At 38.4% G+C, this 16,461-nt stretch overlaps 1 protein-coding gene across 1 annotated transcript in view; it reads right to left on the reverse strand.

Moving 5' to 3' along the window:
• The window catches only part of APEH (acylaminoacyl-peptide hydrolase), a 2,062,145-nt gene that overhangs the window by 324,578 nt on the left and 1,721,106 nt on the right, over positions 1 to 16,461 (reverse strand). The gene's annotated exons all lie outside the window — the stretch shown is intronic.

Here is a 16,461-nt window from a genome sequence, read left to right on the forward strand (position 1 = left end):
TTGTGATGGTGTCTTTCTATTTTTGTTGATTTCCTCCCGTCCTTAACTAGACAGCAATCCTTGTATCGCTTTGAGGGTCAACAGATAAAATGTCAGTCAGGTATATTCAGGCTGTGGGGGGTTGAGGTCACTTTTCCGTGTAGATGACTACTGTAAAATAAGACAGATGTACTGAACATAAGATAATGAGCTTAAGGTGGTAAAAAAATATATTAAAATCTCTAGAAGAGAGCAATTGATGCAGGGGTAGTGAATATTAGGGGAAAGCAGAAAGAGTGAAATAGAAGGCAAAGGAATGAGAGAGAGAGAAATAAAAACAGAGTGAAAATTGTAGGCTGGAGGGTGAGCAAAAAGGTAGAAGGAGAGAGTACTCCCAGGTTTACAGGTAGCAGTAGAAAGGAAAGACAAGACTAGCAAGGCTTAAGGAGCTAGAAAGGAGAGTAGCTTAGTTTACACCACAGATATGGAGAAAGGGGCCTTTAAATAGGTACAGGGAGGGGGGAAACAGGTAAGAGAAGACTGATCAAGGGAAGCATGCGTTTACCCTAACATTAAGGATTGCCTGCATGATTGTTTGCTACCATTTAAGAACGTGCAGTATTTTATGCATTTTTTCAATGCAGTTGAAAGTTTGCTGCATTTCTTATCTGTGACCTTTACTCTGCAACTGCTAAACATCATCGCCTGATGACTGTGGCCTTTGAGAGACAGATAAGATGCAAGTGGTACTGGGGTGGTTCTGTAGTCATTCAGCTGCTAATTCCAAATGCAAACAATATGTGATATAATGGTGTACTTTATGCTGTATAATCATTACACATATGCCATTTGTATATACTGTACCTGCGAGAGTTGCATAAACCTTTTTATTCATTCACAACAAACTTTTTATAAGCTGTTATAAAATTTTATATTCATAGTGTCTGAAAGGTACACAAAGTTACTTATTATTGTTACCAATTATCTTTTCTAATGGTAAGTTTATATTAGGTTTGGTTACTTATGAAAGACTACAAACATTAAAATGCAGATTACCATGCAGCAGTGCAGTTTTACTATAAGTAAGGCCAACAGCGGGTTATGCTTACACAGTAGATATATTTATTATGTAAAAATGCAAGTTATGAGTAACTGGGAAATACAGGCCTACCAGCTTCAACTCTGCAGTAAGCATATTAATGGTGTTAGTGGTCAAAATTGTTCTTGTGGAGTGTCCTGAATGTAAGAGTCTAAACTTTTATCTGCTGAAAGTAGAGGCCCATAGACGGTTGTATAAAGGTTCGTACAGTGCTGTTGTCTGACTGGTAACAAAAGTAACAGCCAAGAACACTGGATTTGCCTTACTTATTTCAACAAGGCTTATGAAGTTACAGCAGGAATGGCTGTTCTTCATTCCCCATGTTTCTTCAGCAAAGTTTGAAACTACATAAAGTGGAAATACCAAACTGAGCTGGTAAACAGTGTCACATCATTAAAGTGGAAGGTTAATGCAGTAGTCAAACAGGAAAAAAAGGTTCATGTTCATTTTTATACATATAACAGGGATGCTTAAAAAGTAATCTTTATTTTTAATTTATTTTATTTGTTCTATAGCTATTCACTGAATCACTGCAGCCGTTTCTCAGTCGCAACCTTGTTACAGTAAAATGATCAATTACATAAAATAAGCTAAGATTTTAGGTGTAAGTTTGAATATAAAAGTAACTTACAAAAGATGCACAACATTTTTAAAACTGGTAAGCCATCAAAATTAATTCCTTCAAATACAGACGTAGAACAAAGTGTAAGACAGTAGTGGCAAGAGGTTTCAGTAACATCACCAACATTACACCTGCAATCTGCTTCAAGCAGAAGTAGGGTCTTAAGATGCTAATTAAAACAGCAAGTAACCAAATGTTCATAGGTTCATAAGCTGATACTAGGCTATCTGCCCTAGCGCATTTATAAGCCTAGACAGAGTGTGTTTGGCTTTCGCCACCCTTTTAGATTAGTTGACTGTGCCTTTGTATAGTAGGTCACAGAAGGTAGCCCTTTTAAGGTTAGTTTACTGTACTTTTGCAAGCAGGGACACAGAAGAGATCCCAGGGGTAAACTTATGATCTCCCATCCACTCGTCAAGATTTCTCTTGAAGAGGGTCAGTGAGGGGCTCTGCCGAACATGGATTGGGATTTTGTTCCAGAGTGAGGGGAGCCTCTGGGATATGAATCTGTCCCTCCAGCATGTCCTATTTATTTCTGTGCTGAGGTTCAAGTTCCTGGAGCGTGTAGCTCTAAGGGATTTGGATTTCCTGAGGTGAAGCATGTCCATTAATTCTGGGTTGGACATGGCTTTATACGTCAGACACAGATCTCCTCTGAGTAGGCGGTATGCAACTGAGTAGGTGGTACGCAACTGAGTAGAGATGGAGTTTCTTTAGCCAAACTGCATAGGGCATCTGTTTGAGCCCCTTGATCCTCTTGGTGAGATACTTTTGGTGTCTTTCCAGTTGCTGAAGGTGTCAGGTAAGGTACATCCCAAATGGGGCATTGTACTCAATTATGGGCCTGATAAGAGATGAGTAGAGGGGCACAATGACCTCTCTTGATCTAGATGTGAACCCTTTCATGATAAGATGGGCTATATAGAAGGTCTTTCTAACCACTTTGGCAACGTGATTGTCAAAGGAGAGATTGCAGTCTACTTGGGACCCCAAGTCCCTAATTACTTCTTCCGTATTTAATGGATTACCACCTATGTGGTAATTTGTGGGCACTTTGTTTTTCCAAAAAGGATGACTATGCACTTTTTGGCATTTAGCTTTAGGCCATGGCTCTGGCACCAGTTATCCATCTCTGTGAGACCCTTTTGGAGAATGCTTGTGTCAGCCGGAGAGTCGATTACAGCACCCAGTTTGCAGTCATCTGCGAACTTGGTCAGCCATAGTCCACCCATGTTAGCCTGTACCTCTGAGAAATATATACCGAACAAGAGAGGTCCCAGGACTGAGCCTTGTGGGACACCACTTGTAACTGGTTTAGAGTCTGACATGGCACCTGCTATTCCGACCATGTGGGTTCTATCCCTGAGCCAGTTTGCAACCCATCTTGTGATATAGATGTTGATATTTAAGCTGGTGAGCTTATTTATGATACCCGAGTGGGGTATTGTGTCAAAGGCTTTTGCGAGGTCCAGGTAGGCTGTGTGGACTACCTTCCCTTCATCTATGGCTTTGGTAACTGTTTCAAAGTCGTCGACCAGGTTCAAGAGGCATCAAATTGCATTATGGAGTGAGCTCTATGCAAAAGGGACACTAATGCAGAAGGCCCTGGATGCACCAGCAGAGAATGGCGTGCAAAATCCAGAACTGATGCAGACATCTCGGGTGACTAATGAACAGCTACATGGTTTCTCAGTTAAAATGTGTAATAGTGATTTAAAGTAATCACAGATTTGATAAATCAGAGATTATAAGTTCATAACTGCAATTTAAAGTGTTCTGGTCCTAAAAACATTACTGAACTCTGACTCCTTAAGCTTGCATCCCAACCAATCTATCTAAGCTTTCTTAAAAACAGTTAGTTTCTCAGCTACAAATATGGTATGGAAGCTTATTTTAAATGATCGAATATAAGGGTAATAAAGGAACTTCTAAGTTTAGCTTTACGAAAGTTAAATCAAAGCATTTCAGTTAGTGTGCTAATAAGTTAACACTATTGCAAATGTCTAACTTTAATGTTGTCAGCAATAATCAAGTTTAAATGCCTTATATGCCAAGATCTGTAGTGCAAATAGAATATATTCAAATTTTGACATCTTTCTTAATAATTCAGTCCTGACAAAGATTTTTGTACATACATTTTCTGTGGAATGTCCTCAGACATTTTATTTGTTTGTTTGTGCAAATGCAGAATATATTACTTTCCAGAATTGGTTGAATGAATGTCTTATATAAGCTTATCTAATTATGTTCTTCCCATATGGAAATAATCCTCATTAGCATACCTAGTTGTTTCATGGCTTTACAACATACATTGTCAAAATGTTTAGCAAATGAAAATTTTGAGATAGTTATACCCACATCTTACAGTCACATATTTCACTCAATGATGAACCTAACAAATTCACAGGTTCTTTCACAACTGATTTGCCAAGATACAGATTTTTTACAATGTACTAAAAGTCAAGACCACAGGCGTTTGTCCATTTTATGATACCAGACAGACAGCTGTTAACTTCCTTGAAGTCCTTTATACCAACAGTAGAAACAACTTTTCAGTCATTGGCACGGTTACTTAACCAAATAGATTCCTATCTTGGAATAGATGTAAAAATTACATAAAAAAACTGCTGGACCAAATACTGCTCTATGAAGCACTCCTGTCTCAATCTGAAGTTGGTCTGAGGAATATCACTGGATAACAATGGATTAGCTCCTCAATGTAAGCTAAGTAAGTATCCAAACAGTTAAATAAGAATTATAAATTATATTTACCATTAATCAATGTTTTGTGTATAGCAACATGTGGTAAGGAGTCAAATGCTTTGACAAAATTTAAAAATATTACTCTAGATGGTAATCCTAGTTCAGAAGCCAAAGGATATTTAATGATAAAATGCAATTAGATTAGGGAGCATCAGTGTACTTAAGCCATGCTGATATGTATGTATAAGAACAATGTGCACAACATGTGGTTGTATTATGTCTAAAAAGCATCTTTTAAAACATTTTCCCAAAACTGGAGTCAGACTACAAAATTATTTCAGGTGCTTTGCCCTTTTTGTAAATGGAATTAATACATTATTTTCCCAGCATTCTAGATGCAGTACTGGTTCTTATTAAATTACTGAATATGACGTACAATACCAAACTCCAGTTTGTAGTTATGTTTAAGAAAAGGATTGCTAGGATTTTATGCAGTCCTGTGGCCATGCTTTTATGTATTCCTTTCAGTGCTCTGTTAGTGATAGCTTGTGTCATTACAAGACAAAATCATCAATAACTATGAGATAATTTGCCTCAGCAGTCCTCAATGAGTTACAAAAAGTAGATACATTGTTAAAATATTGTTTAAATTCATTCACCACCTGCTTGAGGTCAGAGTATCAGATCACTAATGACTTTACTGGGTGTCAGGAAGTCTTCTAAAAAATAACAAAATACTGCATTTTATCTGTATTAAACGTTAAATTTCATTTCATAAAGTATTTTCTCTTGTTTAATTCCAACTCCTGACTTACTTTATTTGTTGGTGTTGAATATTTCTGTAAAGCTGAAAATAACATATTTTCATTTTTTATACCTTAATTAGCATCATACTCTACCAGTATGGCAGTCTAGTTTTTATTTTATGTGATATTCAACTTCAACAGTTGATTCCGCACTATTTATTATCTTTTCTAAACAGAGTAACCATATTCAGTATTTGGTAAGTTACTTATGTGATGCCAGTTATTTTTAATGACTCCCTAATGGTGAAATAATATATGTTTCTATAACTATTATTTTATGATTACCTTGTAAGGCATCACTCCTTTTCAGGTAGAATGTAACTAAATTGTGGTCTAATGTTCCCATAGTAGTCATTGTTGATCTTGACATTACTGACTGAATTCACTAAATTATTTGCGACTAGGTCAAATATATTATTTTCTCCTTGACTAACTGGATCAAGCCGTGAAATATTCTAATGTGAATAAATGTCTGTGTACAGCAAGAGTCAGCTAAATGTTTAGTTGAGTTACTATTAGGATAGTTAAAATCTCCAAGCAGTAAAATATTCTGCAGTCCAACATTTTCTCTAAATGTAATAAAAAAGTTGTACTGTTTGATGGGATCTATACTTGGGCTACAATAACAAACCACTAATTTCAGTTTATTTGTTGGATCCATAATGTCAGCTATTAATGTTGCAGTATTATCAATGGATATTAGACTGGAAGAAACCGATTCATGAATAATTAGCATTATGCCTTCACCTCTTGATTTATCTCTGAGGCTTTCATATTTTCTGTATCCTTGAAAGCAAATATCTGAAGAATTTCAAGCTTCTGTTATTGCACCAGTTTACAACCTTCACAGTACAATATTACTAGTAAAGAAGAAGAAAAATAAAAGTCCTCCAGAGGTATAAATGCACTGCCAGTCAAAACCACAAACGTGGTTATTAAAACAAGTATTGTAAAATACTAGTAGAGCAAACTGTGTTACTATTGGCTATGAGTTTTTTAAATGTAACACTCAAAATGTTTTTCAAAATGTCTGATGAAGCGGCAGGTTAAGCCGTGAAAGCGCTCACACAAATAAAACATTTTTATGCTATCAACGCTGTCACTGTGCCTTGGTTTGCTCTACCAGTATTTTACAATGCAATATTACTAGTACTTTGAGCATTATAAAAACAGCCCTTTTCAAAATAAATCTAGAATTCCTTGTTGAACCATGTTTTGACTTTCATGGAAATTCAGTATGTCATCAGTTATTTTCCTACTTAGGACTCCTGCCCTATAACAGCTTAAAAGAAATCCATCTCTGGAGAACATTTATAGATCATAAATACAGTCCTCCCAATGTGTTACTAACTTTATACAAACTGTACAACTTTGTCACAAATAGATACTAAATATATGAAGTTTTGTAAAGCTGTAGTCTTTCCATTGCAGAAATGGAATAATTTGACTGAATGCAACCTTTTTTCCAAAAATTCCACAGTTTGCAAGAATACCTGCTTCACTTACCTTAGTGCAGATTCTTTAAGATTGGTAGTTCTAGCACATACAGTTGAATGCTTATACTTCATCCTTTCCTGTACTAATTTATACCTACATCTACAAAATATCTTGACTGGAAAGCAGTTCCAACATCGGCTCAAATTTGTAGCATCCAAGCTGCTAACCTAAGCTGTTCAGTAGTTAAAAGACAAGTACAATTAGTGACCGACTCCCTAGCTGGGAAAATTAGGGCTCTCTTTGCCAAAAGAGACAGTTATTAAGATGAGATCTGTTCAGTCTTCTCTCATCTTGAGCAGGACTTTGGAAAGAGAGGTGCTTGGAGATGTACAAGAGTCTTCTGTTCCAGGTGAAAGAAAGGACATTCCCTGTCTGGACTTATTTGTATAGATATCTGGTGCAGAATTTGAAGAGTTAATGATTCAGAAAGGAAGCAAGCAGAACTATTTTGGTATTCCCCCACAGCATAGTTAGGACACAAAAGACTTTGGATATAACGTTCCTTCATGAAGGTAAGAAGAGCATCCATTCATGGAGGTTACAAGTGAATCTGCTAAGCTGATCCATCAAGCACTTGTGAGCTGACATGATGCCAAAATCCTGAAAATACAGATCCTGTTGTTTAGCCAGACTCCATGCTATCATACCACTATCATGTCAGAAATCCCTCTGCATGATTATATACTACTCGACTGTGACACTGTCAGCGATTACCCTCAGTACTCAACTCTTCTAAGCTGCTCTGACAATTTGGAGTGCACATGTGCAGGCCAACTTCTCTTTTACACTGATATGGTTGGTCCTGTCCTTGTGACATCATTTTCCATGGGCCTTCAGGGTCCCTGCATTACTTTTCAAGGCAATATATGATGCATTAAGTACTCAGGATTTATCTAAACTCCATTTAAATGGCAGGTTAAACTTAGTAATGACTTCTTTAATTGGTAAATGTGGTGTTGACAAATTCCTTGGGTATCACTAGAGCTTTCTCATGCATGACCTGGTTAAGAGGACTATGAGGGTGGCATGTACCACAGCAAATTGCCATCATGCAACATAATTTTTTTCTTTTTGTTTTTTATTCATACGGCTTGCCAACCAAAGGCCCTCCTGTGATAGCATGGCCCATTTGTTACTCCTTGAGGCATAACCCATTCATGAGATGCCATTATCCAGGAAGCGATTAGGATAATGACTGGATTGGTAACCACAAGCTTACTTTGGGACTGACTAGTATGGCCCTTCTGGAAAAAGGAGATGCAGTGTAAGGGAAGGTACTGACCAAGAATGAACGTTCATAAGACTTGGTGATCCTAGAATAGCTATGAAATCTATACAATATGTGGTAGAAGGGCAAAGTATTAAAAACTGGACTATATCCTTATCCCAGGTGGCTGCTAAGTGAAATTGTTTCTGCAAGAGTCTGCTATCTCTCTAATTCCACAGTGATGTGCATACTCATGTACATGTCCCTGGAAAACTTTTGCTCCTCACAACTTGACAGAGCTAAACCCATATTACCAGTTTGTATGCTGCAGTTGTACCCCCACTTCATTATGAGTCAGAGTTGTGGTAGACTGGACCACCCTCCTCACCCTTCAGGAAGGCTAAGCGAACAAAAATTAGATGCACACCTTTACACTTCCTAGCCAGTTCCTCAAGGCTCAGGTGCTTAATCAAACCTGGGTCATCTAAGTCATATTTAAGGTTTTATCCTCTACAATATGGAGCCAAATTCAGTCTTGTTTTCCCTGAGATCCAGGAATTTCCTGAGAGAGGTTTCCCTGCAAAGAAGACATGAGACAAGATTTTAATCAACTGATGTAGATTCCCAAATTGATTAAACATAAGGCAGTACAGCCCAGGTCCATCCTTGTTTCCTCCAAAGTAAGCACTTGAATGACAAAGCCATCCGGTACAGGTAAATATGAATACCCTCCAGCCTGAGGTGGGTAAAGACTGGTGTTAATCATATACTGAATACCCTGGGGGTACTGGAGAGAACAAAGAGGCAAGCACATGAGCTGGAAGTGCACAGTACCCACAGTGAACCCAAGAAGCATTCTGTGTTCTTACAAAATGGGAAGAAGACATGTATCCTCGATTTCTCTATTCGGATTTCCAAGATGGCTGTACGCTGATCAACAGCTTAACTTCGGCTCTCCTAGTGTGAAACAGAAACTGAAGAGTGTCATTGGAAATTTTTTTTTTTGGTAAAATTCAGTTACTAGCTAGTAAATACACTGTATGGATGCCAGCGAGGAAGAAATTTGTAAACCATGATAGATAAAAACAGTCTGCAATCTGCAGCTGTTCAGAGAAAAGCAGTTCAAGTTTCAGTTTTGGTTCGAAAAATGACGTGCACTGAGAGGAAAAAATAAATCAAATGCACTCAGAAGTAATTAAAATAAATGAAACATTGAAGGAATATATCGGTTAAATCAACAAAAGGCTGGAAAAAATAGAAGCTTTTAGTCATTCAGATGAACTGATAAAACTGTAGAAATCAGGGGGAATGACATGAAGAAAAAGCTGGCTGAATATGAGGTTTGTCAAGAAATTTTTTTTAAAATAGTAGAGTTAGAGGACAGAGCACAAAAGGGAAAACCTGAGATTTTCTGCTGTACCTGAGAAACTGGAAGGAACAGACTATTTTATGAAAGCACAAATAAGCAACTGGACTGGTGTTCCACAGCATATTTTGTTAACTGTAAATGCACATCAAGTGTACGCTTCAAATCTCGCCATGAAAAAGCACACAAGACCTACATCAGCAAAGATGAAAAAATACCAGCAGAAAGAGCTGATCCTGAGAAATTGTAGCAGAAAAGCAAAGTATTAAAAATTGGAGACAGTAGTGTGTTTGTAGAAAATGATACAGAAGGACTCAGAAATACAAGGATATAATTTGTACGGTAATCAAGAAAAGTTGGTTGTCTTTGCAAGTGATAATAAATCCAGAAAATGACACCTCAGTGTGTTATGGAACATTTTGAGACAGTTTCAAAGTCTTTTCGGGATATAAAATGAATGAAGATAAAATAAAGGCTATGGCCATGAATTATATTCCCATACACAAATTGGATCAGCAATACCCATATGTATGGGGGCATGATAAGATAAAGAATTTAGGAGTATGGAGTACCTGATTTGAAGGGACATTTTAGAACTACACAGTTAAGGTGTACATAACACAAGCAGAAGCTTATAATTCAAAGTGGAAAGGGATGATGAAGCAAGGTGGAAGTTCAAGAAATAGAGTGGGATTTCTGAAGCAGATCCTTAAGGAGAAAAATAACCACACAGAATATTATATTCATAAAGTAGCAGAAATTATTCTACAAAACTAAGCCAATATGAGAATGGAGAAAGATTTTGCCAATAGGGATGACTACAATAAGGTTTATAGAAAGTAGGCAAGAGGGCTGGAATTAACTGGAGAAACCTAGCAAAGGAACTAAGATATTGGGAGAAAATAACTTAAGCAGGAAAAGTAATACAGGCAAAAGAGTTGAGTGGGCCAAGAAGACATTTTGATTGTAGGCTACAGACTGACTACCCTAACAGGGCTTGATTTCAGAATACAGGCAAAGAGAAAGGGATGGGGGAATTTTAAGCGAAAGACCTAATCTGTAGAGTTTTTAGACAAATCTAGAAAAGAAGCAGATGTTAAAAAGGGACAGTTAAGTAGGGCATATAAATCTGTCAGAATCAATCAGAGGAGGTTGAAAAAGATCAGGAAGAGAATGAAAAAGCAACTTACAAGAAAACAAATTTATGGCTTCCATGTATGAAATCAAGTCCAGAGGGTTTATGATCTTTGCTTGGAAGTGTTTACCTAGGTATTTTTATACCCCAAGCAGACTTCAAAGAATTTTTCCTCAGGTAGATGGCAACTGTTGGAGGTGTAAGGAAGAAGAAAGAGGTAACCGGGAACATATCTTTTGGGAGTGTAATGAACTGGCAGATTTTAAAAATTCCTACAGAGTACGCTATCAGAAATATTATGTAAGAAAATGGCTGTAAGTAAGGAAATTACTCTTTTGAGCTGGGATACAGATCTGAATTGCCTAGACATAGTAAGGCTTTATTAAGTTTAATTATGTTAGCTGCCAAAAAAGCAATTACTAAAAAATGGAAATCGAAGTCTAAACCAACTGTATTTGAGGTATTTAATATTACAAAGTAAAATAACTGGAAGATAGGCATCCTTAATGTCCAGGGAGACCATAAGGGCCTTTAGTAACATTAAGAAAAGCAGGGACAGTAGAGATAGCATTTTGAAATTTTTTGTGATCAAGAATTTTTTTTAGTCTAGAGAGGTCCAGATGAGGCCTCCTAAGGCCATGTTAACTGGGATTCATGAAAAGTTTCAAGCTGAATCCTGTCCACTCTTTTTTTTGGGGGGGGGAGTGGGTGCACTTTTAGTCAGTGATGATGGTCTAAACATGGATCTGTTAAGGTCACTTAGTCTTAAGGAGGGGGAATCATTCCCAGAAAAGGCGGAAAGGTCCTGAATTCTTTTTTATTCTGAGGAGATGAGCTTTTCTATCCTATAGATGCTAGGGCACAGGGGATTAGGGGATTACAGGGAAAGGAGGGAGGGTTGGGAGAACAAGACTGGCAAAACTGAGAGGCACCCTCTTGGCTATGATGAGGAGCAATCTGGCTAACTCAGCATCCGTCTCCTTTCTACCTACATTTTTCCATGGCCTTTGTCTGAACTGTTCTGATCATGACTGCCTCTTGTAAAAAGGGACACTAACTGAAAAATTCTTGCAACACTTGGGAAATGGAAAGTAAAACAACTACTTCAATGTTATCACAGGTTTTCCCATTTTCTCTAGCCCCTGAACACTTCCTGAGATGGGGAAAAAATAAAAGGCTGCTGTTTAAGGGGAGGCATTCAAGAACTGCTATTTCACATTACCTGATAATGACTAGATTTTAAGCCATACATGCCACCTAATAACTGTGCAAAAGGCTGATGCTATGCCAAAGTCATTAGTTGAGTCACAGCAACACTACATTGTTGACTTTTACTACAATTTAGAACAGTTTCTTCATTGTTTTAGAACTGCAGTCTGTATTTTCTCAATATCATCATCCATTTGCCTCAAAATAGCCCCTTGGTGGCTTTAATGAATGCCAGTACTGCCAGCTGCAGTCAGAACTGAAGCACAGTAGTGCTTAAGTGTGTGTGGCATAGGGTCAAACTTTAGCAGCTGCTTACTACAAAAGTATTAAGCAGTTCGCAACTTTTTTGCTACTCAAGTCAGAGGAGAGGAGCTTCTCTTTTCCCTCAACTTAAAGTTGAGGGGGGATCCAAGAATAGCTAGCTACACACCTCTTCTGCAGTCACACTTTTAGTGATCTTCTCTGGATTTCTTCAACACCAGAGGAGAAGTGATCTTCTCTGGACATATCACTAATCTCGGAAAAAGACAATCAAGAAAGCTACTCTAACAACCACATTAGTAACAGCAGAAACAGAAAATAAACAACTTAGGAAAAATGTTTCCCCAAGGTGGGTAGCTATCATTCCTTGCAAATCACCTGTGAAAAGACAATAGACTTATTGCTATTACTATATAATTCTTTTAACAAAACAGAATTGCAAAATAAACTGACTGCTCCTCCTTTACTTTCAGTATAACACTGACATCCATGGTTTGAGGAGGAGACCAGCCCCAGTCTTAAGATGTCCAACAAATTTTTAAGTAGCTAATTCTCATGTATAAGGAATTATACTTTGCATATACAGCTTTCTTGCATCCCTCAGGCTACTCTGTTGGGTCTTCCATTGAAGACCACAGAGAACTGCACATCTGCCTAACCCTGCTGGACTCTAAAAGCACAGATAAACTACTGCTGCACTTGCCACTGCAATGTTGTCCACCTGTTCAGTAATATTACCTGCAACAAATGCCTTCTGCCAACTTGATAAAAAAAAATCTGTCTACTGGTTCACAGTGACCACGGACTGTTTGCAACAGGAGCTGAAGAAACAATGACTAAAAATATAAAAACAGATGTCATGGAATTAATTTTAACCACTCAGTTTCTCGCATAACTTTGACAAGTAAAAAGAATGACAACACACTATAGACAAGGGCGTCTTCAGAATGCCTAAATAATGTGCTGTTTTAATTCCTAGTTTTAATGTGTTCACTGAGTCTCATGGTTAGCTTCCTGGACATTTTGCCTACATAAAAGGAATCACAATTCGTAGTGCAACAAACTAACTCTGAGCAATTAGACAAAACTTTGCTTTACTGGGCCTGTCTCTGTGACAGAAATGTCATGTCATGAATTGATATACCTCTGCCACCTTAAAAAAACACAGGGAAAGGTATATCCTATCCATTATTCTTTTGTATTTTACTAAACAATGCTGCCTGATTCACGTAATGTTTTAAAACTGTTACCCCTCTTACCTATATGTTTTGCTTTCTTTATTAAGGACTTCATAGTACCCATAAACACTTTCCATTTCTCTGTTAAAACATTTTAATCCAGTATCCATCAACATTATAAATTAATACAAATGCTATAAAAAAATCTGAAGTGTATACATAGTTACTGCCACTACTAAAAGATAGCGAAATAAGCAGGTAAAATAGTTTGAAAATTGTTTCTGTAGTCTCAAACTTCATTTCATACATTGTTTAGTTAAGGGGCCTTTCTAAAAAATAAATTCCTTAACTTATCCAAAACTAAAAAAAAAAAAAAAAAAAAAAAAAAAAAAATTTAAATCAGCTAACACCAAACCTAGCCAATCAGACAGCTTGATTTTTAATTTTTTTTTCTTTACATGCAGTGGGTGGGCACACTAGCATTTACACTGTTAATGTTCAAAATTAGCTTCATGTACAAGTTGTGTGTAAAAAGTACAGTTGTGTACACTTATCATAAATGCAGATGTTCGAGTGTATTCACTGTTGCAGTCATCACATTTGGGTTATCTGCTTGCAGTAGCGCTCAGTCGGCCTGATTATTAAAGTCTTGGGTCCTGCATCAGTTGCGGTCTCATCTTCCATGAAGTCAGGTAATCAGGGGTATAAAGCATGCAGCCAATGCCATTACAATCAGTTTTTCTTGCCCCAGATGTCAGGTGGCCCATAATGGGAAGCAATTATATATACAAGGTTACACCTCCAACAAAAAAGCAAATACACCAAAAAGCTTTAAGCATAGTAAATAAGAATAGAGGTATAGCCAAAAGAAGTCAGGGGGCTGGAGGGAGGGTAACCAGGACTGCAACAGTGAATACACTCGAACATCTACATTTATGGTAAGTGTACACAGCTGTACTGTGTTCTTCTTGTTTCACTGTTGCAGCCATCACATTTGGGTAGATTCCCAAAGCTAAGGATGGGAGGAGGAAAATAGATAGCTTTAGGACCAACTATAAGGCCCTGCAAGACGGCAGTGGCAAAGCCAGCTCTGTATTCAGAGAAAATTGGTAAATGGTAATGCTTGGTGAAGGTATGTACAGAACTCCAGGTAGCAGCTTCTAGGATGTCCCTGGTAGGGACACCTCTGAGAAAGGCTGTAGAGGTAGATGCAGACTTGGTTGAATGTGGTCTTATCCCCTGTGGGGTAGGTTTTCCATGGTGTTTATAGCAGAAATTAATGCAATGGCCTATCCATTTAGAAATGATTTGCTTTGAAATGACTTTCCCCTCTGCAGCAAATGCAACCAGCAGCTGTTCAGATTTCCTGAGAGGTTTGGTCCTATCCAAGTAAAATCTAAGTTGTCTGTGCACATCTAATGAGTGCAGTATTCGTTCCCCTTTGTTCTGTGGATTAGAAAAAACAGGTTGGCAAATGAATGGACTGATTAAGAGCCACATTGGATACCACCTTAGGCATGAAGGAGGGATTGGTCCTAAGGGACACCCTGTCCGCATGAAAGATGATGAAAGGCTCCACTGCCATATGGGCCTAAAGTGATGGCTAAAAGGAAGGCTGTTTTCCAAGAAAGGAATTTCAGCTCTGCATTTGCAGCTGGCTCAAAAGGAGGTAGAGTGAGTTTTTCCAATACAAAGTTAAGGTCCCAGGCTGGAGTAGTGGCTCTCCTGGGTGGTCTTAAGTTTTTGGTCCCTCTGAGGAACTGCTTCAGCAGTGGATGAGAGAAGAGGCATGGTTCTATGTTGTAATGAGCTGAAATGGCTGTGGCATGAATTTTGGAGGAGGAAAAGGAAAGGCCCTTGTGAAGCATCTCAGTTAAGTACTGAAGAATCTGAGGTAAATTGGGCACTGCTGTGCCCATCCCCTGAGTTTGTTTCCAGGAACAGAATCTTCTCCATTTTTCAGCATAAGCTTTTCTAGTACTAGGCCTCCTTGCCTCCAGAATGACATCCAACACTTGCTTACTGAGGGATGGTAATGGAGAGATCAGGTAATTAGCCAAGCTGCAAGGTTCAGGGTTTGAAGCTGAGGGTGCAGAATCTGGCCCTCCTGCTGGGACAGCAGGGCAGGGGTCTGAGGCAGGTGCCATGGTGCCAGCAGTGATACACTGCGCATGAAGGGGGTACCAGTGTTGGCATGGCCAGTCTGGTGCAATCAGTATTGTCCTTGGTTTGTCCTGTTTGATCTTTAGTAATACCTTGGAGAGGAGAGGCAGAGATGGAAAGGCATAAACTGAAAGGTTTTTCCAGGTGAAGGACAGGGCATCCACTTTCCAAGCTTGTTTGTGGGAAGTCCTTGTACAGACTTTGTCCAATTGGTAGTTCTGGGGGGAGGGAAACTATCTCTGGGCTCCCCCATTTGTTTCTCAACATGTTGAATATCTTTGGTTCCAGTTTCCACTCATGTGAGTCCATGAGATTTCTGCTTAGTTCGTCTGCCAGTGTATTTAGCTTTCCTGGCAGGAATTGAGCCTGTAGGTGCACTTGGTAGCTCAAGGCTGTGTCCCACAGAGCCATGGCTAGTCTGCAGAGACGGTATGACTGGGTTCCCCCCTGCTTATGTACCACATAACAGTGGTCTTTGTTAGTCTTTACCATTAATTCTACTGGAAGAATGTGGTCCTTGAAGGCTGTCAGAGCATTCTGTACAGCTAACATTTCTTTTTGATTGATATGTAGGTGCATTTGACTTGGGTTCCGAAACTCGAAAATGAGAATTTCAGGAGTCGGCTGACTGGCACTTGCGAACTGCTTCTGCTTTGGGCACCGCACGGCAAGAAAGACTGATGTAATGGCGTCGGCTGCATGCTTTATAACCCTGACTACCTGACGTCATGGAAGATGAGACAACAACTGACGCAAGACCCAAGACTTTGATAATCAGGCCGAATGAGGGCTACTGCAAGCAGATAACCCAAATATGATGACTGCAACAGTGAAACATGAAGAACATCTATGGTTCAGTGAGTCAAAACATACCTCAATATCTAAAAAGTGAATAGTGGCCCTACTGAAAGCAAAAGTAAAGTTGAATAAGTCTAAACTGTTTTTAATACTATCCATGCACCTATTAAGCCATTCATGTCATACATAAAGAACACATAACAATGAAACATTAACAAAATCCAAATGTTTGTATAGGTAAGTCCTTTCCCATTCATTTAAGACAAAATTTGCAAAAGGAGAGGCAACTGTTGCCTACACTAATACTCTATTTGTTGAAAAAAATAATCTTTGTAGACCCACGCAATGTGTCCAACAGGAGATGAAAAATAAAGGTTAAATTCTAGAAACAAGAAAACTCAAATAAGTCCGTACACCACATACGTACCCTAGTAGTAA

The sequence above is a fragment of the Protopterus annectens genome, chromosome 7.part0, assembly GCF_019279795.1.
Source record: "Protopterus annectens isolate FY-2018-M chromosome 7.part0, PAN1.0, whole genome shotgun sequence".
Taxonomy (NCBI): domain Eukaryota; kingdom Metazoa; phylum Chordata; order Ceratodontiformes; family Protopteridae; genus Protopterus; species Protopterus annectens.